Here is a 24,711-nt window from a genome sequence, read left to right on the forward strand (position 1 = left end):
TCTCCTCTAGGATTTTGATGGATTCCTGTCCCACATTTTGGTCTTTCATCCATTTTGAATTTATTTTTGTGTATGGTGTAAGAAAGTGGTCCAGTTTCATTTTTCTGCATGTTGCTGTCCAGTTTTCCCAACATCATTTGTTGAAGAGACTGTCTTTTTTCCATTGGATATTCTTTCCTGCTGTGTCAAAGATTAGTTGACCATAGATTTGAGGGTCCATTCTTGGGTTCTCTAGTCTGTTCCATTGATCTATGTGTCTGTTTTTGTGCCAGTACCATATTGTCTTGATGACTGCAGCTTTGTAATACAGCTTAAGGTCTAGAACTGTGATGCCTCCAGCTTTGGCTTTCTTTTTCAACATTACTTTGGCTATTCAGGGTCTTTTCTGATTCCATACAAATTTTAGGATTGTTTGTTCCAGCTCTGTGAAAGATGCTGATGTTATTTTGATAGGGATTGCAGTGAATGTGTAGATTGCTTTGGGTAGCACAGACATTTTAACAATATTTGTTCCTCCAATCCATGAGCATGGAGTGTTTTTCCATTTCTTTGTGTCTTCCTCAATTTTTTTCATAAGTGTTCTAGTTTTCAGAATACAGATCTTTTACCTCTTTGATTAGGTTTATTCCTAGGTATCTTACAGTTTTTGGCGCAATTGTAAATGGGATTACTTCCTTGATTTCTCTTTCTGCTGCTTCATTGTTAGTGTATAGAAATGCAACAGACTTCTGTGTATTGATTTTATATCCTGTAACTTTGCTGCATTCCTCTATCAGTTCTAGCAATTTTTTGGTGGAGTCTTTGGGTTTTCTACATAGAGTATCATGTCTGTGAAGAGTGAAATTTTGACTTCTTTGTCGATCTGGATGTCTTTGATTTTTGTTTGTTGTCTGACTGCTAAGCCTAGAACTTCCAGTACTATGTTGAACAACAGTGGTGAGACATCCCTGTTGTGTTCCTGATCTTAGGGGAAAAGCTCTCAGTTTTTCCCCACTGAGGATGATATTCCCTGTGGGTCTTTTGTATATGGCCTTTATGATGTTGAGGTATGTTCCCTCTATCCCTATATTGTGGAGGTTTTTATTAAGGAAGGATGCTGTATTTTGTCAAATGCTTTTTCTGCATCTATAGAGAAGATCATATAGTTATTGTCCTTTCTTTTACTAATGTGGTGTATCACGTTGATTGATTTGCAGATACTGAACCAACCCTGTAGCCCAGGAATAAATCCCACTTGGTCATAGTGAATAATCCTTTTAATGTACGGTTGGATCCTATTAGCCAGTATCTTGGTAAGAATTTTTGCATCCTTGTTCATCAGGGATATTGGTCTGTAATTCTTCTTTATAGTGGGGTCTTTGGTTTTTGGATCGAGGTAATGTTGGCCTCACAGGATGAGTTTGAAGTTTTTCTTCCATTTCTATTTTTTGGAAAAGTTTCAGAAAAATAGGTATTAATTCTTCTTTAAATGTTTGGTAGAATTCCCCTGGGAAGCCATCTGGCCCTGGACTCTTGTTTGTTGGGAGATTTTTGATTACTGATTCAATTTCTTTGCTGGTTATGGGTCTGTTCAGGTTTTCCTATTTCTTCCTGTTTCAGTTTTGGTAGTTCATAATGTTTCTAGGAATTTATCCATTTCTTTCAGATTGCCTAATTTGTTCGCATATAATTGCTCATAATACTCTTTAACTGTATTTCTTTGGTGTTGGTTGTGATTTCTCCTCTTTCATTCATGGTTTTATTTATTTGGGTCCCTTCTCTTTTCTTTAAGTCTAGCTAGGGATTTATCAATCTTGTTAACTCTTTCAAAGGACCAGCTCCCAGCTTCACTGATCTTCTCTGTTTTTTTAAATTTCTGTATCATTGATTTCTGCTCTAATCTTTATTATTTCTCTTCTCCTGCTGGATTTAGGCTTTATTTGCTGTTCTTTTTCCAGTTCCTTTAGGTGTAAGGTTAGGTTGTGTATTTGAGACCTTTCTTGTTTCTTGAGGAAGGTCTGTATTGCTATATACTTCCCTCTTAGGACTGCCTTTGCTGCCTCCCAAAGGTTTTGAACTGTCGTGTTTTCATTTTCATTTGATTCCATGTAGTTTTAAAATTCTTAAATTTTCTTGTTGGCCCATTCATCTTTTAGTAAGATGTTTAACCTCTATGTATTTGTGGTCCTTCCAATTTTTTCTTGTAGTTGACTTCAAGTTTCATCACACTGTGGTCTGAAAATATGCATGGTATGATCTCAATCTTTTGTACTTGTTGAGACCTGATTTGTTACCCAATATTTGATCTATTCTGGAGAATGCTCCATGTGTACTCGAAAAGAATGTGTATTCTGCTGCTTCAGGATGAAATGCTCTGAATGTACCTGTTAAGTCCATCTGGTCCAGTGTGACATTCAAAGCTCTTGTTTCCTTGTTAATCTTCTGCTTAGATGATCTGTCCATTGCTGTACTGGGGTGTTAAAGTCCCCTACTATTATTGTATTATTTTCAATGAGTTTCCTTAATTTTATACTTAACTGATTCATATATTTGGGTACTCCCAAGTTAGGGGCATAAATATTTACAATTGCTAGAACTTCTTGTTGGATAGACCCCTTTATTATGGTATAGTGTCCTTCATCTCTTATTTCAGACTTCAGTTTAAAATCTAGTTTGTCTGATAAAGGGATGGCTACTCCAATTTTCTTTTGATGTCCATTAGCATGATAAATTATTCTCCACCCCCTCGCTTTCAATCTGGAGGTGTCTTTGGGTCTAAAATGAATCTTGTAAGCAGCATGTTGATGGGTCTTATTTTTTTTTAATCCATTCTTATTCCCTCTGTCTTTTGATTGGAGCATTTAGTCTATTTACATTCAGAGTAATTATTGAAAGATATGAATTTAGTGCCACTGTATTACCTGTAAAGCTGTTGTTTCTGTAGATTGTCTCTATTCCTTTATGGTCGTTGTTACTTTTGGGCTCTCTTTCCTCTCAAAGGGTCCCCTTTAATATTTATTTTAGGGCTGGTTTAGTGTTCACAAATTCTGTTAGTTTTTATTTGTCTTGGAAACTCTTTTTTTTTTTTTTAAAGATTTTATTTATTTATTTGACAGAGAAAGAGAGAGCACAAGTAGGCAGAGTGGCAGGCAGAGGGAGAGGGAGAAGCAGGCTCTCTGCTGAGCAGGGAGCTGGACGTGGGGCTCGATCCCAGGACCCCAGGATCATGACCTGAACCGAAGGCAGCTGCTTAACCGACTGAGCCACCCAGGCACCCCTTGTCTTGGAAACTCTTAATCTCTCCTTCTATTCTGAATGACAGCCTTGCTGGATAAAGTATTCTTGGCGGCATATTTTTCCCATGTAGCACGTTGAATATATCATGAAGGTCTTTTCTGGCCTGCCAGGTCTCTATGGACAGGTCTGCTGCCAATCTTATGTGTCTACCCTTGTAGATTAAGGACCTCTTGTTCTGATCTGCTTTCAGGATTTTCTCTTTATCTTTTTAATTTGCAAGTTTCAGTATAATATGTCGAGGTGTTGACCTATTTTTACTGATTTTGAGGGGAGTTCTCTGTGCCTATTGTGCTTGAATGCATTTTCTTCCACAGATTAGGGAAGTTCTCAGCTATAATTTGCTCAAATAAACCTTCTGTCCCTTTTTACTGCTCTTTATCTTCTGGGACTCCTGTAATATAGATATTATTTCCTTTTATGGAACTGCTGAGTTCCCTAAGTCCACCCTCATGATTTAATAGTTTTCTCTCTTCTTTTCAGCTTTTTTTACATAATTTTATTTTCTATATCACTGATTCATTCTTCTGCTTGTTCATTTTCATTTTTATGGCCTCCACTTAAGACTGTATCTTGGTAACAGCATTTTAAGTTTCAGCCTGACTAGATTTTAGTTATCTATAGTAAAGGATTCTCTAGTGTCTTCTACGCTTTTTTCAAGTCCGGCTAGTATCCTTATAATCGTTTTAAATTCTAGTTCAGACATCTTACTTATATCCATATTGATTAAATCCCTGGCTGTGAATACTATCTCCTGTTTTTTCTTTTGGGGTGAATTTGTCTGTCTTGTCATTTTGTCCAGAAAAGAGAAGAAGAAAGAAAGAAAAAAAAAATACAGAAAAACAAAAAACAAACAAATAAAAAAACTAGATCCTGGGTGTGTTCTGGCCTGCTTCTTAAAAGAAACTAGTTCCCAAAATAAGAAAGAATAACATATATTGTGTGTGTGTGTGTATATAAAATAACATACAATGAAAGGAAACAAAAAATAAAAAATATATATGAAGTATATGTAAAAATAATTTAAAAATAAAAAAATTGAAAAAAGATTATAATTGGAAAAAGAATACTAAAAGGACTAAAGAATAAAAAAAGAATGTTATATACTGTTTTCCCCAAGAGCTGAAGCTTCGCAGCCCTCTACAATCAGTTAAGTTGGCTCAAGTGAATTGGTTTTGTTGGTGTTCTGGGGGAAGGGGCCTGTTGTTCTTATTCTCAGGTGGACTTGCCCTAGTGGAAATGTGCCTCCAAGTGTGCAGGGAGGCAGGGCTCAGTGTAAGTGGCTCTGGGCTCCAGTAGGTGGTGCTGTTTTGCTCCCCTCAGCACTGAGGGGGTGGGACGAGGATGGCAGCCCTGGGCTTTCTAGCCCCAGAGCTGAAAATCTGTACCCCCTAGTCTTCAGTGAGCCCTCACAGAAGAGCAACCAGTCTTGTGTCCCTGGTTTCCATCAGAATTTGTGTTCATCCAGCCTATGACCAAGCATTTTTATCTCAGGCATGCGACTAAGTTTCAAAACTCCAAATTTTAGGGACTGCTGTGGCTAGGACTGCACTGTCCTTCAGGGAGGGTCTCGTCTCACTTCTGCCTTTTGTTGGACCCATCCCAGGAAAAGTGATCATACAACTCTGCAGCGGTTCCCAGTTATGGCAACACAGAGCAGAATGCCAGCACATAGACTCACTGTTCTCAGCCGGCTTCCCCACTCCTATACCTGAGAGTTCTGCTGCACTTAGGCACGACCTGTTTGTCTTTCGACCTCAGGGATCCTCAGACCAGGCTGTCACACCTGGGATTCTGCCCCGCTTCACCACCTGAGCACCTTTAAGCTAGGCATGTCCCCCACTGTAGCAGACTTCTAAAAGTTTCGATTTTGCGCTTTGCTGCTTATAATACTTTGAGGTAGGCTTCTTAAGTAGGCTCCCTCCCCTCTGTGGTATCCTTAGCTATATCACACTGATTCAAGTCTCCGTACCTCCTATATTCCAAATAGTGGTTGTTTTTCTACTTGTAGACTTGCAGCATTTGTTTTCTCAGATCTCTGGTTGATTTCTTGGGTGTTCAGAATGATTCAATATCTAGTTGTATTTGAGGGATGAAACAAAGTTAGGGTCCCCCTAGTCCTCCACCATCTTAACTTCTCTGTGGGCTATTTATATGTCTTTTGAGAAATGTCTATCCAGGTCATTTGCCCATTTTACTTTCATTTTTTATTATATTTTTTTCCTTTTCACCCAAGTTTTTATGTCAATTCTAGCTAGTTAACATATACTGTAATATTAGTTTCAGGTGTAGAATTTAGTGATTCATCACTTACACATAGCACCTGGTGCTCATCACAAGTGCCCTCTTTGATACCCATCACCTATTTAACCCATCCCTTGCCCACCTCCCCTCCAGTAACTCTCAATTTGTTCTCTATAATTAAGAGTCTGTTTCTTGGTTTGCCTCTCCCCACCTCCCCCATGTTTGTTTTGTTTTTTAAATTCCACTTAGGAGTAAAATCATGTGGTATTCATCTTTCTCTGACTTATTTTGCTTAGCATAATACTCTCTAGTGCCATCCAAGTCGTTGCAGATGGCAAGATTTCATTCTTTTTATGGCTGAATAACATTACATTGTATACCACATTTTCTTTATCTGTTCATCAGTCGATGCGCATTTGGGCTCTTTTCATAATTTGGCTATTGTTGATAATGCTGCTAAAAACATTGGGGTGCATGTGTCCCTTTGAATCAGTATTTTTGTATCCTGCCCATTTTTTTAATTGGTTATTCATTTTTCAGGTGTTGAATTTGATATGTGTAAGAGGGTTCCCCTTTCTCCACAGCCTCACCAGCACCTATTGTTTCTGCTGTTATTAATTTTAGTCATTCTGATTGGTGTGAAGTGATATCTCATTGTAGTTTTAATTTGCATTTCTCTGATGATGAGTGATGTTGAGCATCTTTTCATGTGTCTGTTAGCCATCTGTTTGGTCTTCTTTGGAAAAATGTCTATTCATTTCTTTTTTTTTTTTTTTAAATTTTTTTAATTCTTATATTATCCCCATACATTGCATCATTAGTTTTAGATGTAGTGTTCCATGATTCATTGTTTGTGCATAACACCCAGTGCTCCATGCAGAATGTGCCCTCCTCAATACCTATCACCAGGCTAACCCATCCTCCCACCTCCCCCCCGCTCTAGAACCCTCAGTTTGTTTTTCAGAGTCCATCGTCTCTCATGGTTCGTCTACCCCTCCGATTTAAATGTCTATTCATTTCTTCTGCCCATTTTTAAACTGGACTATTTGTTTTTTGGGTGTTTGATATGTTCTTTTTATATTTTGGATACTGACCCTTTGTCAGATATGTCATTTGCAAATATCTTCTCCCATTCTGTAGGTTGTCTTTTAGTTCTGTTGATTATTTCCTTCACTGTGCAGGTTTTTATTTTGATGAAGTCCCAATAGTTCATTTTTGCTTTCATTTCCCTTGCCTCAGCAGATGTATCTAGTAAGAAGTTGCTACAGCTGACGTCAGAGAGGTTACTGCCTGTGTTCTCCTCTAGGATTTTGATGGTTTCCTGTCTCACATTTAGGTCTTTCATCCATTTTGAATTTATGTGTATGGTGTAAAAAACTGGCCTAGTTTCATTGTTCTGCATGTTGCTGTCCAGTTTTCCCAACACCATTTGTTGAAGAGACTGTCTCTTTTCCATTGGATATCCTTTCCTGCTTTGTTGAGGACTAATTGACTATATAGTTGTGGGTTCATTTCTGGATTTTCTATTATGTTCCACTGATCTATGAGCATGTTTTTGTGCCAGTACCATACTGCCTTGGTCACTACAGCTTTGTAATATAGCTTGAAGCCCGGAATTGTGATGCCTCCAGCTTTGCTTTTCTTTTTCAAGACTGCTTTGGCTATTTGGGGTTCTTTTGTGGTTCCATACAAATTTTAGGATTGTTTGTTTCTAGCTCTATGAAAAATGCTGGTGATATTTTGATAGGGATAGCATTAAGTGTGTAGATTGCTTTGGGTAGTATAGATATTTTAACAATATTTGTTATTGCAATCCATGAGCATGGGATGTTTTTCCATTTCTTTGTGTCATCTTTAATTTCTTTCATCAGTGTTTTACAGTTGTAAGAGTACAGATCTTTTACCTCTTTGGTTAGGTTTATTCCTAGATATCTTATGGTTTTTGGTACAATTACAAATGGGATTGATTTCTTGATTTCTCATTCTGTTGTTTCATTATTGCATACATAGAAATGCAACAGATTTCTGTACATTCATTTTGCCTTTCCTTATTATTATTTTTTTTAAGATTTTCTTTATTTGACAGAGAGAGACAGTGAGAGAGGGAACACAAGCAGGAGGGGTGGGAGAGGGAGAAGCAGGCTCCTCACTGAGCAGGGAGCCCGATGTGGGGCTCGATCCCAGGACCCTGGGATCATGACCTGAGCCAAAGGCAGACGCTTAACGACTGAGCCACCCGGTGCCCCACCTTTTCCTATTTTTAAAAAAAGATTTACTTATTTTAGAGAGAGAGAGAAAGAGAGTGTGAGGGGTGGGGGGAGAGCCAGAGGGAGATGGAGAGGTAGAGAGATAATCTCCAGCCAACTCCCCACTGAGCAGGAAGCCTGATGTGGGACTCGATCTCACAACCCTGAGATCATGATCTGAGCCCAAATCAAGAGTTAGATGCTTAACTGACTGAGACTCCCAAGTATCCCTGCGTTTGGCCATTTTTAAATTGAGTTGCTTTCTTGTTACTGAATTGTTTGCATTCCTTATATATTTTGGATGCTGACTTCTTATCAGATGTATGGTTTGCAAATATTTCTCCCATTCTGTAGGTTGTTTTTACTCTTGATTCTTTCCTACTAGACGCTTTTCAGTTTGATACAATCCCGTTGTCTATTTTTGCATTTTTTTTCACCTGTGCTTTTGGGTCATATAAAATGAAATCAAATTGCACAGACCAATGTCAAGAAGATTGTTCTCTGTGTTCTAGTAGTTCTAGTTTCAGGCCTTACATATAACTTGTTAATCCATTTTGAGGGGTTTTTTTTGTTGTTGTTTTAATGAAGTGAGATTAAGTGTCCAGCTTAATTCTTCTGCATGGAGATAACCAGTTTTCTCAGCACCCTTTATTGAAGAGACTTTCCATTCCCCATGTTTGTTCATGGCACTGTTGTCAAAGGTCAATTGACCATAAATGGACAGATTTTTTATAGGTTCTCTACCTGGCCTAATACTCTATATTTTTGTTTTTATGTCAGTACCATGCTTTTTTGATTAGTGTAGCTTTGTAGTATATTTTGAAATCACATAATGTGATGCCTCTAGCTTTGTTCTTGTTACTCAAAATTGCTTTTGCACTTGGCAGTCTTTTGTGGTCCCAGATGAGCTTTAGGACTGTTTTGTCTACTTTTGTGAAAAATGTCATTGGAATTGTGAAAAGGACTGCACTGATCTACAGACAGCTTTGGGGAGTATTTTAATAATATTCTTCTAATCCATGAAGATGGGATATCTTTCCTTTTTTTTTGGTGTCCTCTTCAAATTCTTTCATCAAGATTTTATAGATTTCAGGGCACAGATCTTTGACCTCTTTGGTTAAATGTATTCCTATTTTTTTAAAAAAAATTTTGATGCTATTGTACATGAGATTTTTTTTTTTTTTCCCAGATACCTTATTAGCATGTACAAATGCAACTGATTTTTGTAGATTGATTCTGTATCGTGGAACTTCACTAAATTAATTCATTAGTTCTCATAGTGTTTTGGTGGTCTTTAGGGTTTTATATATAAAACTGTCCCTCGAACAACATGGGTTTGAACTGCATGGGTCCACTTATACATGGATTTTTCTCGGTAAGTACAGTATTGTAAATGTATATTCTCTTCCTTATAATTTTTTTAAACTCTTTCCCCTCTAGCTTACTTCCTTCTAAGAATACAGTATATAATACATGTAACATACAAATGTGTGTTAATCAACTGTTTATGTTATCAGGAAGGCTTCTAGTCAACAGTAGGCTATTAGTAGTTAAGTTTTTGGGGAGTCAAAAGTTAAATGTGGATTTCTGACTGTGTAGGAGAGGTAAGAGGTCAGAAACCTAACCCCTGTGTTGTCACAGGGTCAACTGTATAAGATTATCTCCGCAAACAGAAAAAAATTTACTTCTTCCTTTCTGATTTGGATGCCTTTTCTTTATCTTGCCTAAAAATTCTGGCTAGAACTTCCAGTTAAATAAGTGGCAAGAGTGGGCATCCTTGTCTTATTCCTGATCTTAATGTGCTGTTGAATTTGGTTTGCTAGCATTTTGTTGAGGATTTCTGCATCTATGTTAATCAGGAATATTGGTCTATATATAATTTTCTTGTAGTGTCTTTGGCTCTGGTATAGGGTATTGTTGGCCTTGTAAAATGAGTTTGCAAGTGTTCCCTCCTCTTCAATTTTTGGGAAGAGTTTGGGAAGCATTGGCATTTATTCTTCTTTACCTATGAAACCATCAGGTCTTGGGCTTTTCTTTTTTGGAAGGTTTTTGATTGCCGATTCTATCTCCTTACTTACTGGTTTGTTCAGATATTCTATTTCTTCACAATTCAGTCTTGGTAGGTTGTATGTTTCTAGGAATTTTCCCATTCTTGTGTGTTATCCATTTTATTGGCATATAAATCTTCATTGTATCTGTGATCTGATTTCTGTGGAATCAGTTGTATTATCTTCTCTTTCACTTATAATTTCTAAGTCTTCTCTTTTTCTTAGTCTAAGACTTGTCAATTTTATCTTTTCAAAAAACAACTCGTTTCATTGATCTTTTCTACTGTATTTCTAGTCTGTATTTCATTTATTTCTGCTATGATTTTTACTATTTTCTTCCTTCTGCTAATTTTAGGTTTAGTGTGTTCTTTTTCTAGTTTCTTGAGGTATAAAGCTAGGTTATTTCAGATCTTTTTTTCTTACTATAGGCATTTATTAAACTTCCCTCTTAGAACTGCTTTTGTTGCATCCCATAAGTTTTGATATGTTTTGTTTCCATTTTCATTTGTCTTAAGATACTTTTTGATTTCACTTCTGATTTCTTCTTTGACTAATTGATCATGAGTGTTTTCACTTTCCACATATTTGCAATTTTCCTCCTGCTATTGATTTCTAGTTTTTTACCACTGTGGTTGGAAAAGATACTTGACATAATGCAATCTCCTTAAATTTATTGACTTGTTTTGTGGCCTAACATATGATCTATCTTGGAAAATTCTCTGTGCATGCTTGAAATGAATGTGTGTCTTGTTGCTGTTGGATGGACATATGCTCTGCATATGTCTATTAGGTTGATTTGGTCTGTAGCGCTGTTCAAGTCTGCTGTTTCCTAATTTGTTGTTTAGATGATCAATCCATTGTTGCAAGTAGCCTACTGAGATCCCCTATTATTATATTGCTATTTTCCCCCACAGTTCTGTTAATATATACTTTATACACTTAGGTGCTCCAATGTTGGGTGCATATACATTCACAGTTGTATCCTCTTGATGAATCGACCCCTTTATTATTATATAATGACCTTCTTTGTCTCTTAAAGAGACAGAGTTTTTGACTTAAAGTCTATTTTGTCTGATATTAAGTAATGTCACCCTGCTCTCTTTTGGTTACCATTTGAATGGAAGATCTTTTCCTATCCCTTCACTTTTAGCTTATGTGTGTCCTTAGAAGTAAAATGAGTCCCTAGTAGGCAGCATATTATGGGATCTTGTTTTTTAATCCATTTAGCCACTGTGTCTTTTGATTGGCTATTTTGATCCATTTACATTTAAAGTAATTATTTATATATAAGGACTTACTACTGCCATTTTGTTAATTGGTTTTGACTATTGTGTAGTTTTGTTATTCTTTTCTTGCTTTCATCCTTTGTCATTTGCTAATTTTTTTGTAGTGGTGTACCTTGATTACTTTATCTTTTGTGTATCTACTCTAGGTTTCTTTTTGGTTAACATGATGCTTCCAATAAAACATAGTTATAACAATCTATTTTAAGTTGGTAATAACAACATAAGTTCAATTGCACACAAAATCTGTATGGTTTAACTTCTCCTTCCCTAATATTTTGTTATTGGTGTCACAATTTATTTCTCTTCTATATTCTGTATCTAGCATCAAATTATCATAGATATAGTTATTTCTGATACTTTTGTCTTTTAGCTTATATACCAGAGTTAAAAGTGATTTATGCACTACCATTAGAGTATTACAGTATTCAGAATTTGACTATAATCTTAGTTTTACAATGAGTTTTATACTTTCATATGTTTTCCTTTTAGTTGGCATTCTTTCAACTTGAAGAACTCTCTTTAGCATTTCTTGTAAAGCAGGTTTACTGTCAGGAACTCCCACAGATCTTGTTTGACTGAGAAAGTTTTTATCTCTTTTTTCTGGAGGACAGCCTTGCCAAGTATAGTGTTGGCAGTTTTGGCACTTTGAATATATCATCCCATTCTTTCCTGGTCTGCAAGGTAGTCTGCTAAGAAATCCACTGCTAGGGATTCCCATGTACATGATGAGTTGGTTTTCCCTTGCTGTTTTCAAAATTCTGTCTTTGACTTTTGAGAATTAGTTTATAATGTGTGTCTTGGTGAAGATCTCTTTAAATTTTGTTTGGGGTTCCTTGGACATCATGATCTGGATGCTCATTTCCCTCTCCAGATTACAGATTAGTAAAGTTTTCTGTCATTATTTCTTTAAATAAGTTTCTCCCTTTTCTTTACCTGTTTCTTCTGGGACTCCCCTTAATGTGAGTATTGTTTCTTTTACGTGTCCCATAACTCTTCTAGGCTTTTTGCCCTCTTTTTCATTTTTTTTTTCTTTTCCTTTTCTTTCCTCTGACTGGGTAATTTCAGTTGACCTGTCTTCATGCTCACTGATTCTTTCTTTTGCTTGATAGAGTCTGCTGGTGAAGCTGTCTGTGGAATTTTTCAGTGCAGTCATTGTGTTCTTCAGCCCTAGAATTTCCTTTGGGCTTGTTTTTATGGTTTCTCTTTGTTGCACTTCTCATTTTCTTCATGTATTGTTTCCCTGAGTTTGCTTAGTTCTTTGTTTTCTCTTGTAGTTCACTGAGATTCTTTAAGACAATTATTTTGAATTCTTTGTCACACAGTTTGCAGATCTCAGTTTCTTTAGGGTCAGTTACTGGTATTTTATTTTGTTTCTTTGGTGGTGTCACATTCCCTTGCTTATTCATGATCCTTGTGACACTGCATTGGTGTCTCTGAATCTGAAAAAATAGGCATCTCTTTCAGTCTTTAAAGACTGACTTTGGCAGGGAAGGCCCTTTAGCAGTCTGTGTGTTCAGAAATTCTGGGCAAGCTGTCTCATGGGGTCTGTGGGTGAGTTTGTGGCTAGAATCCTCAGGAGGCCCAGGTCAGCAGGTGGGCAGGCTTGTGCCTGGGTCCACTGGGGGTCGACCTGGTACTAACTGGGTCTTGAGCCAGAGTCTGCAAGGCATGGCCTGCTGCTGTGATGGGTCTGTGATGCTAGAAGTATAGGTCTGTAGTGGTAGACCTGGATCCTGGGTCTCTTGGGGCTGGTCATGGTTGAGGTCTACTGGGTTTTGCTGGAGTCTGGGGATCTAGGGACTGATCTGGCACTAGGGCAAGCTTGGGGTTGCAGGGGCCAATCTGGGGCTGGACAATTATGGAGGATGGTCTATAGTAGCCTGCTTGGAGTCTGGTGTTGTGAGGTCTGGCTTGGTGCTGGAGTGAGTTTGGAGCCTGGGTCCATGGGGGCTGGCCTGGCATTGGGCTGGGCCTAGTGGCTGGGCCCACTGGTGCTAGCCTGGTATTGGTGTTCACCGGGGGCCTGTTGCTGGGGTCCACAGTCAAGTTGGGTGCTCATTTCACTCTCCTTCCCTTATGGAGGGTGTCTCTCCATAATGGGCTGCCTGGGCTTTAGAGATGCGGTGACACAGGTAATATGAGATTTTCCTTTCTACCTTCTTCATCTTTTCTTATTTCTGTGCTCCATCCAGGTGCTGCCATCTCTTAACTGGAATCCTTAGCTCTTGTGAAGGTATTTTTATGCACAGATAGTTGTTCAAATTGATGTTTCTATGAGGGGACAAGCAATGGAAACTTCTATTCTGCCATCTTGCTGACATCAATCTCTTACAGCTAAATTTTAAAATTGCATACATGGCTTGCATATTTCAATTTCCAGTTATGTTTGGATTTTTTGGACTGGTTCTCTAATTTTCATAACTTTTCTCTATTTTCTATTGTTTCATCTTTTTTTGTGTTTTTTTCTGTGAGGTTTATTTAGCTTTATCTTCTAAACATTTTGTTTTTTATTTCTGTTATCATAGTTTTGATTTTCCAGGGTTCTTTTTTGGTTCCTTGAATGTTTCTTTTATAAAAAGTATCATTCTGTTCATGTTCTGTGAATGTAATTTCTTCTATTATAGTGTCTTGTTATTGCTGCTGTAGGTTTCTTTTCCTGGAAGTTGTCTGTTTCACCATGTTACTTTCCCCCTCTTCTACTTGTTTGGTCTCTACCTTTTACATAAGAGGTTTTACTGAGGTATTTAAAGACCTTTGTTCTCCACTCATATTTAAGAGTAGATGCTAAAAAACTGATTGGAAGTTCTGATCTATGGGTTTCTTTACTGTAAAATAATCTGGTTGGGTTCGTTCCTTGGAAGTGATCCAGTGTCAAACCTTCAAGGTCTTTATTTTTGGGCTGATCAGATTCTCCACAAAAGCATCTTTTATCACCTGCATAGAGGTTCAGAACAGGTTGCCTGGATTCTGTAGGTTAAGTGAGGAATGAAGACTGGGCATCTCAGCATTCAGTATGCATTCTATTTTCAGTATGGTACCCAGACCTTCAGTTGTGCTCCCCAGAGGCCCTCTATTTTATACTCTCCCGGGAATGAAGTACCAGTCTTTTGCCTGGGCAGAGATGATTTGGAGGTCAACTGTTTGTTCAAACAAACTTTCTATAAACTCTCCTGATTTTTGGTTTTACCTTTATTCCACCCACCCACTTCCATGGTTCCCCAAGTCTTGAATGTTTGAAGGTTTTTGCTGGGTATATCCAGTTGCTTCTTGGTCTTTATCTCTGTCAACTTGGGATTTAGGTAGTCTGCTAGGTTTACCTACTTTAAGTTTCCAAATATTTATCTCTTCTCTTTTTTCTTTTGTTAATAACAAATTTATTTTCTTTTTTTCTTAAAAATTATAAAAGTAATTTCTACACCCAATGTGGAGCTCAAAGTCATGCTTTGAGATCAAGAGTTACATGCTCTACCAACTGAGCCAGCCAGGCACCCCATGAATTTATTCTTTGCAAAAAATCTCTTCACTGTCACTTTGATGTAATTTCAAGAGGGAACAAAAGTACTAGAAGTAAATTGCTATCTTCACTCAGTAGGTTATTCACACTATATTATCCCCACTTTATCACTTAGCATTGTCACTTAGAGTAGCAAGCTTAGCCATGGCATCAATTAATCACAAAATATGAAGCCAATAGCATTAACTGGTGACAGGGACAAATATTTTCTAAAAAACCACTGATTCCTGGGGGCAAAATAAAACTTCTCACAATAAGGTTCTGGGAGACCCTTGGTTAAATTCTCATTTGTAGTCCTTGAGGCATATTAAGAACCTCCACATATTTAATGGTTTTAAAAAATATCTTTTGAGAAGAGAAAGGTGAAATTAAGTTGTGACTATTATTTTCAAGTAAGTCACACGAAAATCTATGTGTATCTTTATTCAGAGAGAGAAATTTTCTACTATTGCAACAAATTAAATATTAAATATACTTGCAAAGTTCTTTTGAGAAAACTATTTTTTTAATAAATTGTATCAGCTTGATGTTTAATGTTACCATTAAAGAACAGAAGAGGCATTGGATCCAATGAACATGCAGTAATAGTTTGGCTGTGGTGAGATCCAGTCATATCACACCTACTTTGAGTTTTATAAGTTTCAAAAGAATACTACCCCATTTTGAAATATTTCCTGATTGTGAGAAAAACCTTGTAGAGATCTCATGAGCAGAGGGTTATAATATATGTGGCAATAGTCTCTAAGGTCTCTTTAGCCTTCAAATTCCTTATTACTTATCTTAAGATAATAAAAATTAGGACAGTAGAAAGAAAGTAACTCTTGGTTTTGACAAGTACCTAACAGGACTGAAGTGAAGGCAACTTATTTTACTGAGAAATATAAACTACTTTAGTCAGTTGCATTTTAAGTTAAGAACTAAGATAAAAGAGTCTATACAATAAACAAAGCTAAAGCATACACTTTAGTAAGTCTTTATAACCCATAAGAGAGAAAGAAAGCTAGAAGGCAAAGAGACAGACATATTGCCTTGATATTTGCCAAAGCCACATGATAGCTGTCTTTATTTTTTTAAAAGATTTTATTTATTTGTCAGAGAGATAGAGACAGAGGGAGAGAGCAAGCACAAGTAGGGGGAGTGGCAGGCAGAGGGAAAAGCAGGCTTCCTGTAGAGCAAGGAGCCTGATGTGGGACTTGATCCCAGAACCCTGGGATCATGTCCTGAGCCAAAGGCAGATGCTTAACTGACTGAGCCACCCAAGTGTCCTGATAGCTGTCTTTAAATATTTGAGAGTATCATGGGTAGATGAATCAGATATAATTCTGTATTAGAGAGCATAAAAAGGATCAATGTACAAAAGAAAGATGTTTTTAGGCCTAGAGCTAGAAAAATGAAACAATATACCTTTAGTAGACAGTTATTTGTCCCTGAAAGTTTAGAAGCAGGGGCTGGCTGGCTGGTTAAACACATACAGGAGGACATGTTCAGAGGACTTTCTTATTAGAAATACTAGGTACTTTCTAAAATTTTTTCTTTTCCAATAAAGATTTTTTCCCCTTACCACAGGTGGTATTTTCTGAAAGTAATGACTATTTGTTGTCAGAAAACAGAAAAGCACACAAAAGGAATAATCATCTGCAGAGAACCAGTGTTAAATTTTTACTATATTTGCCACAAATTTTTGGTTTTAAAGCATAATTATATTCATGACAAACTGTACTTGTACAACTGTACACATAAACAATATTACTTCCTGCCCCTGTCCTTGGGCTGAATGAAATAAAGTTCTGGACCAAACATCTCTTATCCCTGATAATTCCTATAAGCTACTGAAGAAGAAAGTTATAGGAGACTCCATTATTGCTTAGGGATTAGTTAAATATATATTCCTTCGAATAATTAGTATAAATATTTTAGCACCTATAACTTCAAAGGCACTGACTGGCCTACTTCCCTCACACATACAGGTGAATGAGATAGTTGCCACTGAGGACATCTAGTCAGAAGACCAAGGTAGAAGCAGAATGTGATTTAAAAACAAAACAAAACAAAACAAAACAACAACACAACTCCCTCCTCCCCTCAAAAAGAACAAAAAAACCAACCCAGAACAGAAGGTTGGTCAAAGTGTATACCAAAAGAGGGCTGCAAGAGCCTGGATACTTTCCATATCTAACCCTGAGAGAACGAGGCATAGGAAGGACTCAAGATTCTAATTTTATAAACAGTATTTTACAAAGCACTCATCCTAGTTTAGTGAGTATAGTATTATTTCTTTCAAGAAACTAATTTTTTCTACCCATGTCTTTTATCAGGCACAAACCTGAACCCTGCAAAGTGTTGCCTGTTACGTTTTGTTACCTAAGAGTTTGATTTTGATGTACAGACATTTCCCTTATTACTTTAAAACAGTAAGGTGTAACTGCCGTCTGCTCACATTCTGCTGTAGTGAGGCAATGTGAGCACTGACAGTACACACGCTTGTGCCTCGTAAGTGCCAACAGGAGCCAAGTCACCTATCACCAAGTCAAAATTAGGAGTTACTTTCTTTCATGATTGGCCTAATTTTTAGTCTCTTATGCAATAAATAATTTCAGGACACCAAGAGAATTAACTCTCTTTTAGGGATTCCATAGCCTAGTTGTTAAGAAGATAAACATGCAAACATGCTGTCTCATACAACAGACCACATGTTATAGTGATAAAGAGCCCAGGACTTGGAGTCATACGGACCTGGATTTGAATCCAAGCTAGGTCACTTACTGTGTGTGTAATCTCTCAGAGCTTCTGTTTCCTCAACTGCAAAATGGGACCACTAAATTGATAGCGGTATGAGGATTAAATAAGCCATTGCATATAAAACATTTGTCAGCTGGCAAAAAATAAAGCCTCAACAATATGCTAGCTTATTAAATAGGAGAAAGGCAGTATGCAAGGCAGAAAAGGAACACAAAAGAAAGCTTCTGACCCAAAAAATCTCTTTAGGTGATGTTCCTTTAAGTAGAGATCCATAACTGGGTCTCAAGATATGAAAAGTTGACCTGAGGAATTCTGCTTCTAGTAATGATGAACTAAATATTTTGGATTAACACTCCCACTGACAAAATCTGGAGGAAAAATACTGTTTGAAGGCAGTGGACTAAATTAACAGGGCAGTGAAGAACTACGATGTCGAGATCTAATAGGAAATCCAGAGAGGAGGAGCCTAGCACTTGCTGATTCTGGAAGAGGGGGCCTGAGAAGTTGAGAAGCTGAGCATTGATTTGCTATTATTTTATTAATGATTTTTGGGTCTGTCTTCATGAGGGAAGTTGGGCTGTAGTTTTATTTATTTTTTGTGTTTGGTTTTGGTATAAAGGTAATAACTGGCATCATAAAATGAGTTGGGAATTGTTCCCTCTTTTTCTGTTTTCTGGAAGAAGCAGTGCAGAACTTGGTATTTCATCTTCAAATGTTTGGAAAACTACAATAGTGAAATTATCTGAGCTGACAGATGTGTTTTTCAGAAGGTTGTTAACTTTGAACTCAATATTCTTTAATAGATATAAGATAATTATTCAGGTTATGTATTTCTTCCTGGGTAAGTTCTGTTAGGTTGTGACTTTATTTATTTTTTAAAGATTTATTTATTTATTTGAGAGAGAGAGAGCGAGCGAGCATGTGCAGGGGGAGGGTCAGAGGGAGAGAAACTAAAGCAGACTTCCTACTGAGCATGGAGCCCAAAAGGGAGCTTGATCCCGTGACCCTGAGACCACCACCTGAGCCGAAATCAAGAGTAGGATGCCTAACTGACTGAGCCACCCAGGCACCCCTAATTTGTGACTTTAAAGGAATCGGTCCAGTTCATTTAAGTCACCACCTTTATGTATAGTGTATATAATATTCATAGCACTCCTCTATCTTTTGATTATCTAATTCTCCTTGAGACATATTTTTGGACCCATGGGTTGTTTAGAAGTATGTTGTTTAACTTCCAAGTGTATGGAGACTTTCCAGTCATCTTTCTCTTATTTTTACATCAATTCCATTATGGTCAGAGACTATATTTTGTATTATCTCAACTTTTTCTTTTAAACAGCTGTGTTGAGATATATTTCACATATCACATAAATAATCCATTTAAAATGTGTAATTCAATGGTTGTTAGTTCATCCACAGAGTTGCATAACCATCACCACAATTAGTTTTCATTGCCTCCAAAGAGAAACTCCATACCCATTAGCACTCATTCCTCATTTTCTCCTAGGTCCCTCATAGTCTAGGCAACCATTAACCTACTTTCTATATCTATAGATTTGCCTGTATTGGACAACTCATGTAAATGTATTTATACAATATGTTGTCTTTTGTGACTGGTGTCTTATAATTTGAATAATGTTTTCAAGATTCAACCGTATTTTAGTATGCATCAGTACTTCATTTTTTTAACTGACAAATAATATTTGATTATATGGATATATCACATTTGTTTATTATCCATCCATTAGTTGATGGATACTTGGGTTGTTCCTATCTTTTGGCTATTATAATATTGCTATAAACATGGGTTGTCCAAGTTTTTGTGTGAATGTTTTCATTTCTCTTGGATATACTAGGAATAGTACTGCTGGGTCATATGGTAGCTCTATGTTTAACTCTTTGAGGAGCTGTCAGAGTGTTTTCCATAGTGGCTGCAGCATTTTATTACCACTAGCAGCATATGAAAGTTCTGATTTTTCTATATCCTTGTCAACACTTGTTATCATCTGACTTTTTGATTATTAAAGCTACCCTAGTGGGTGTGAAGTGGTATCTCATTGTGGTTTAGATTTGTATTTCCCTGATGACTAATCATATCAAGAAATTTGTTATGGGCTTATTGGCCATGTATATATCTTCTTTGGACATATCTATTAGATATTTTAGATATCTATTTAGATTTTTGCTCATTTTTAATCTTTTTATTATTGAGTTGTATTACTTATATATTCTAGATACAAGTCATTTGTCAGATAGATCACCTACAAATATTTTCTCCCATGCTATGGCTGTCTTGCTTTCTTGATGTTGTCTTTTGAAGCATGAAAGATTTTAATTTTTTTCAAGTCCAATTCACCCATTTCTTCTTTTGTTTGTGCTTTTGGTATCATATCTAAAAAACCACAGCCATGAAAATTTACTCCTATATTTTCTTCTAAAAGTTTTGTAGTTTTAGTTCTTACATTTAGGTCTGTGATCTACTTTAGCTAATTTTTGTTTGTGATGTGAGGTAGGGGTCCAAATTCATTCTTTTGCAAGTCGATATCCAACTCTCAGAACCATTTCTTAAAGGACTATTTTTTTCCCCATTACAATTATCTTGGCATCCTTGTTGAAAATCAATTAGCCATAAATGTGAGGATTTATTTTTACTTCTAGACTCCTAATTCAACTCTGTTTATCTAAATGTCAATCTTTATGCCAGTATCACATTGCCTTGTTTACATTAGCTTTGTATATTTTGAAATGAGTAAGTGTGAATCCTATGGTTTTATTTTTTCTCAAGACTATTTTTGCTACTCTGATCCCTTTGTAGTTCCATATGAATTTAGGATTCAGCTTTTTCATTTCCACAAAAACAACAACAAAAAGTAGCTGGGATTTTCTTAGGAGTTGCTTTGAATCTACAAATCTATTTGTGGAGTACTGGCATTCTAACTATTTTTAAACCTTCTGATCCATGAACATGGGATGCCTTCATTTCATTTAGATCTTCCTTAATTTCTTTCAACAATGTTTTGTAGTTCTCACAGTATAAGTTTTATACTTCTTTTGTTGAATTTATTCCTAGGTATTTTATTCTTTTTGCTTCTATTGTAACTGGAATTATTTCCTTATTTTTGGCTTTTCATTGTGCATAGAAATAGAATTGATTTCTTATAAATTTGTATTATATCCTGTAACTTACTTAATCTTTACTGAGTTCTAATAGTTTTTCAGTTGATTTCTTGGGATTTCCTATATTCAAATAGATAGTTTTCCTTCTTCCCTTCCAATTTGGATCCTTTTTTTTTTTTTTTCTTTAACTTGCTTAATAGTCCTGGCTAGAACCTTCAGTACAATGTTGAAAGAACAGACATCTTTGTTTTTTTCCTGATCATAGGAAATAGCTTTCAATCTTTCACTATTCACTAGTTGTTAGCTGTGGGTTTTTCATAGATATCCTTTATCAGGTCAAAGAAATTCCCTTCCATTTTTAATTTAAGTGTTTTTTTAATCAAGAAGAGGCATTGGACTTTTTCAACTGCTTTTTCTGAGACTACTAGGATGATCATGTGGTTTCTATCCTTTGTTCTATTAATATAGTATATTATATTGATTTTTACATGGTAAACCAACTTTGCATTTTTGTCTGGTTTGGGTATCTGGGTAATACTGGCCTCGTAGAATGAATCTGGAAGTCTTCTTTACTCCTTTATTCTTTGGAAGTTTGTAAAGAATTACTATTTTTTCAAATATACAATTTAGTGATTCATCACTTACATACAACACCCGGTGCTCATCACAGTAAGTGCACTGTTTAACCCCCATCACATATTTGACCCATCCCCCCACCCACCTCCCCTCCAGTAACCATTGTTTTGTTCTCTATAGTTAAGAATCTGTTTCTCAGCCTGCCTCTCCCCAGTGCCGCACCCCCCTGGTTCATTTGTTTTGTTTCTAAAAATGTTTGGTAGCATTTTCCAGTGAAGCCATATCAGCCTGGGATTATTTTTCCTATCCAGAGTTTTTATTTCATCTTGAACCAGTGTCCCTCTAGGAATTTGCTCATTTTGTCTAAGTTATCTAATTTGTTAGTATAAAGTATAAAGTTAGTATATATAAAACAATCCTTTTTATTCCTGTAAGGTCAGCATTCATGTTACCGCTGTTATTCTGACCTTAACAACTTGAATGTTATCTCTTCTTCTCTTGATCAGTGTAGCTAAGGCCTTATTAATCTTTTTAAAACAATCTGACTTTTGGTTCCATTGATTTTCTCTATTGTTTTTCTATTCTCTAATTTATTCACTTCAATCTTTCTTCTTTCCTTCTTTGTGTTTGCTATGCTTAATTTGCTCTTTTTTTCCCCAGTGTCTTAAAGTAGAAGGTTAGGTTATTGACTTGAGACATTTCTTGTTTTTAGTATATGCATTTATAGCTATACATTTCTCTTAGCACTGCATGTAGCACTGCTACATCCCACGAGGTTTGGCATACTGTGTTTCCATTTTCATTCATCTTACAGTTTTGGTACTTTTCCCTTCATTTTCATTCATTTCAAATTATTTCCTTTGATGTATTCTTCTTTTATCCTTTGGTTATTTAAGCAGTGTGTTGTTTATACATGTTTGTAAATTCCCAAATTCCTATCTGTTATTGTTAATTTTATTCCATTATGGTCAGAGAATATGCTTTGTATGATTTTACTTCTTTTTATATTGAGGCCGTTTTATGGCCTGCCACATGTTCTATCCTGGAGAGTATTTCATGTGTACTTGTGAGGAATATATATTCAACTGTTCTTAGGTTGAGTGTTCTGTAGATATCTGTTAGGCTATTTGGTTTATAGTTTTGTTTGTAGTGTTGTTCATGACTACTATTTCCTTGTTGATCTTCCTGGTTGTTCATCCATCACTGAAAGAGGGGTATGGAAGTCTTTAACTATTATTGTTGAATTGTTTATTTTAATTCTGTCAGTTTTGTTTCATGTATTTTAGGGTTTGATGTTGTGGGGTGCATATATATAATTGTAGTGTCTTCCTGTTGGACCTATTATCAGATAAAATGTCCTTCTTCATCTCTAGTAACTATTTTTGTATTAAAGTCTACATTCTCTGATATTTATAAAGCCACTCCAAGTTTCTTGTGGTTGTTGTTTGCATGACATATCCCTATACTTCCCTTTCATTTTTTTCTCCCTACTGTATCTTTAAATCTAATTTTCTCACGTAGATAGCATATAATTATATATTGGTTTTTTAAATCCAGTTTGAAAATCTCTGCCTTTTAAAGGAATGCTTAATCCATTCACATTTATAAATCGTTATTGACATAGTTAGACTTATGTCTGCCATTTACTTTTTGTTTTCTATCTGTCTTGGCATTTTTCTGTTTCTCCATTACTGCTTTCTTTTATATTAAGTGAATTATTTTCTAAGTGTAACATTCTAATTCTTTTAATGTTTTTTTTCACTATATATTTTCGAGTTAATTTTCTAGTGGTTGCTCTAGGGGCTTGCCATATACATTTTTATTTTTTAATTTTATTATTTATTTATTTACTTATTTGGTGCAAAAAGGCAGTTTTATTAAAGCATGGGGACAAGACAGTGTATATGGTGGCCCCTCTTTCTGTGTGAGCAGAAAGAGGGGCTCACACAGAAAGAGGGGCCACCATATACACTTTTAACTTCTTAGAATCTACTTCAGATTCTAGTGAGACACTGAAATGTTACTCCTATATAACTTTCTTCCTTCTTCCCTTTTTTTGTGCTATTATTGCTATACATATTACATCTATATATATTGCAAACCCAGAACTACATTGTTCTAATTATTACTTTACTATACATATTGTATCTACATATATTACAAACCCCGAACTACACTGTTCTATTACTTTATGTAATTTATTTTTTTTAAGACATTGAGAGAAGAGAATAAGTATATGTTCATAGAGTTTGTTATTAATCTTCTTATCATTTCTAGTTCTCTTCATTTGTCCTGTGGGATAATAGGGGTTCCAGAAAGAGGAAAACATGGATGAGAATTATTTGAGGAAAGCTTTTTCATAATTGAGGAAATAAGATAGATAAATGATTGAGATTGAGGGTTAACAGAACACTGAAAAGACAAGAATTGGAAAAACGCATAGTCTTCAGATCTTTGGAAATTCATGTGATCTAACTGAAACAACCTAAGCTTTCAAAATAGTGGACTAATGGTAAATTATAAAGATGCATACTTACTGGCATGGAAATATACTGTTATGTGAAAAAGTGTTTTACAAATCTATATAGTATGATACCATTTAGCATAGTATATCTTTTGGTGCAGGGAGAAAGAGTGAAGGAGGAGGGAAAGGAGAAGGAGAAGAAAGAGTGGGTAGAGAGGGAAAGAGAGGAGTGGAAGGATATATACCAATGTTAAATATGGGTCATGGAATTATGAATGAATTTTATATTAAGGCTTTGAATGTATTTTATATTTTTAAAATACTTAATGTATATTTGTGATAAAACAATAAACTTAAAAAAACTAATCCAGCAGAAATGAGCAAAAGACTTGAAAAAGCAAGTTGACTAAAATGAAATAAAACTGACTGAATACATATGAAAAAAATTCAGCCTCATTAGTAATCAAATGCAAAATAAAATATGACTGAATTTTTTTTTTTTTAAGATTTTATTTATTTATTTGAGAGAGAGAATGAGAGACAGAGAGCACGAGAGGGAAGAGGGTCAGAGGGAGAAGCAGACCCCCCGCTGAGCAGGGAGCCCGATGTGGGACTCGATCCCGGGACTCCAGGATCATGACCTGAGCCGAAGGCAGTCACTTAACCAACTGAGCCACCCAGGCGCCCCATGACTGAATTTTTTATTTATCAAATTGGAAAATATTTTTAAGAGGAAAATACCCAGTGTTAGTAGGGGTTATAGGAAATATGCTCAGTACCTTGTTGATAAAGTATAAAATTATACAATTTTTCTGAAGAGCAAATTAATAATTTTTATAAATGCCCTTTAAAATGTCTATACTCTTTTAACCTAACAATTCCATTTTGGGGAATTTATGTTAATGAAAAAAGTAGTGGATGTTACAACCATTTAGCTGTAACTATTGTTTTGGAAAGCATTCCATAAAAATTTTGGAGTGTATGGTAATTAAGACTTAATCCAATGGAACTAATCTAAATATCCAAAAAGTATGTAAAAATATATGAAAGAGACTGTACAATATATACCAACTTTTAATAGTCTCTTATTCTGTATGTTAGAATTATTAGTATTAAAATTTGTTTTCTTCTGGTTATCCATGTTTTCTAAATTATCTATAATGGACAATAAATTATTCTTTGAAATGGAAAACAAAGTTATTTA

General features: G+C 35.8%; 1 protein-coding gene across 2 annotated transcripts in view; it reads right to left on the reverse strand.

Annotated features, from left to right (window-relative positions):
• The window catches only part of PPP2R3A (protein phosphatase 2 regulatory subunit B''alpha), a 161,898-nt gene that overhangs the window by 39,318 nt on the left and 97,869 nt on the right, over positions 1-24,711 (reverse strand). The gene's annotated exons all lie outside the window — the stretch shown is intronic.

Source organism: Neomonachus schauinslandi, chromosome 1, assembly GCF_002201575.2.
Source record: "Neomonachus schauinslandi chromosome 1, ASM220157v2, whole genome shotgun sequence".
Lineage (NCBI taxonomy): Eukaryota > Metazoa > Chordata > Mammalia > Carnivora > Phocidae > Neomonachus > Neomonachus schauinslandi.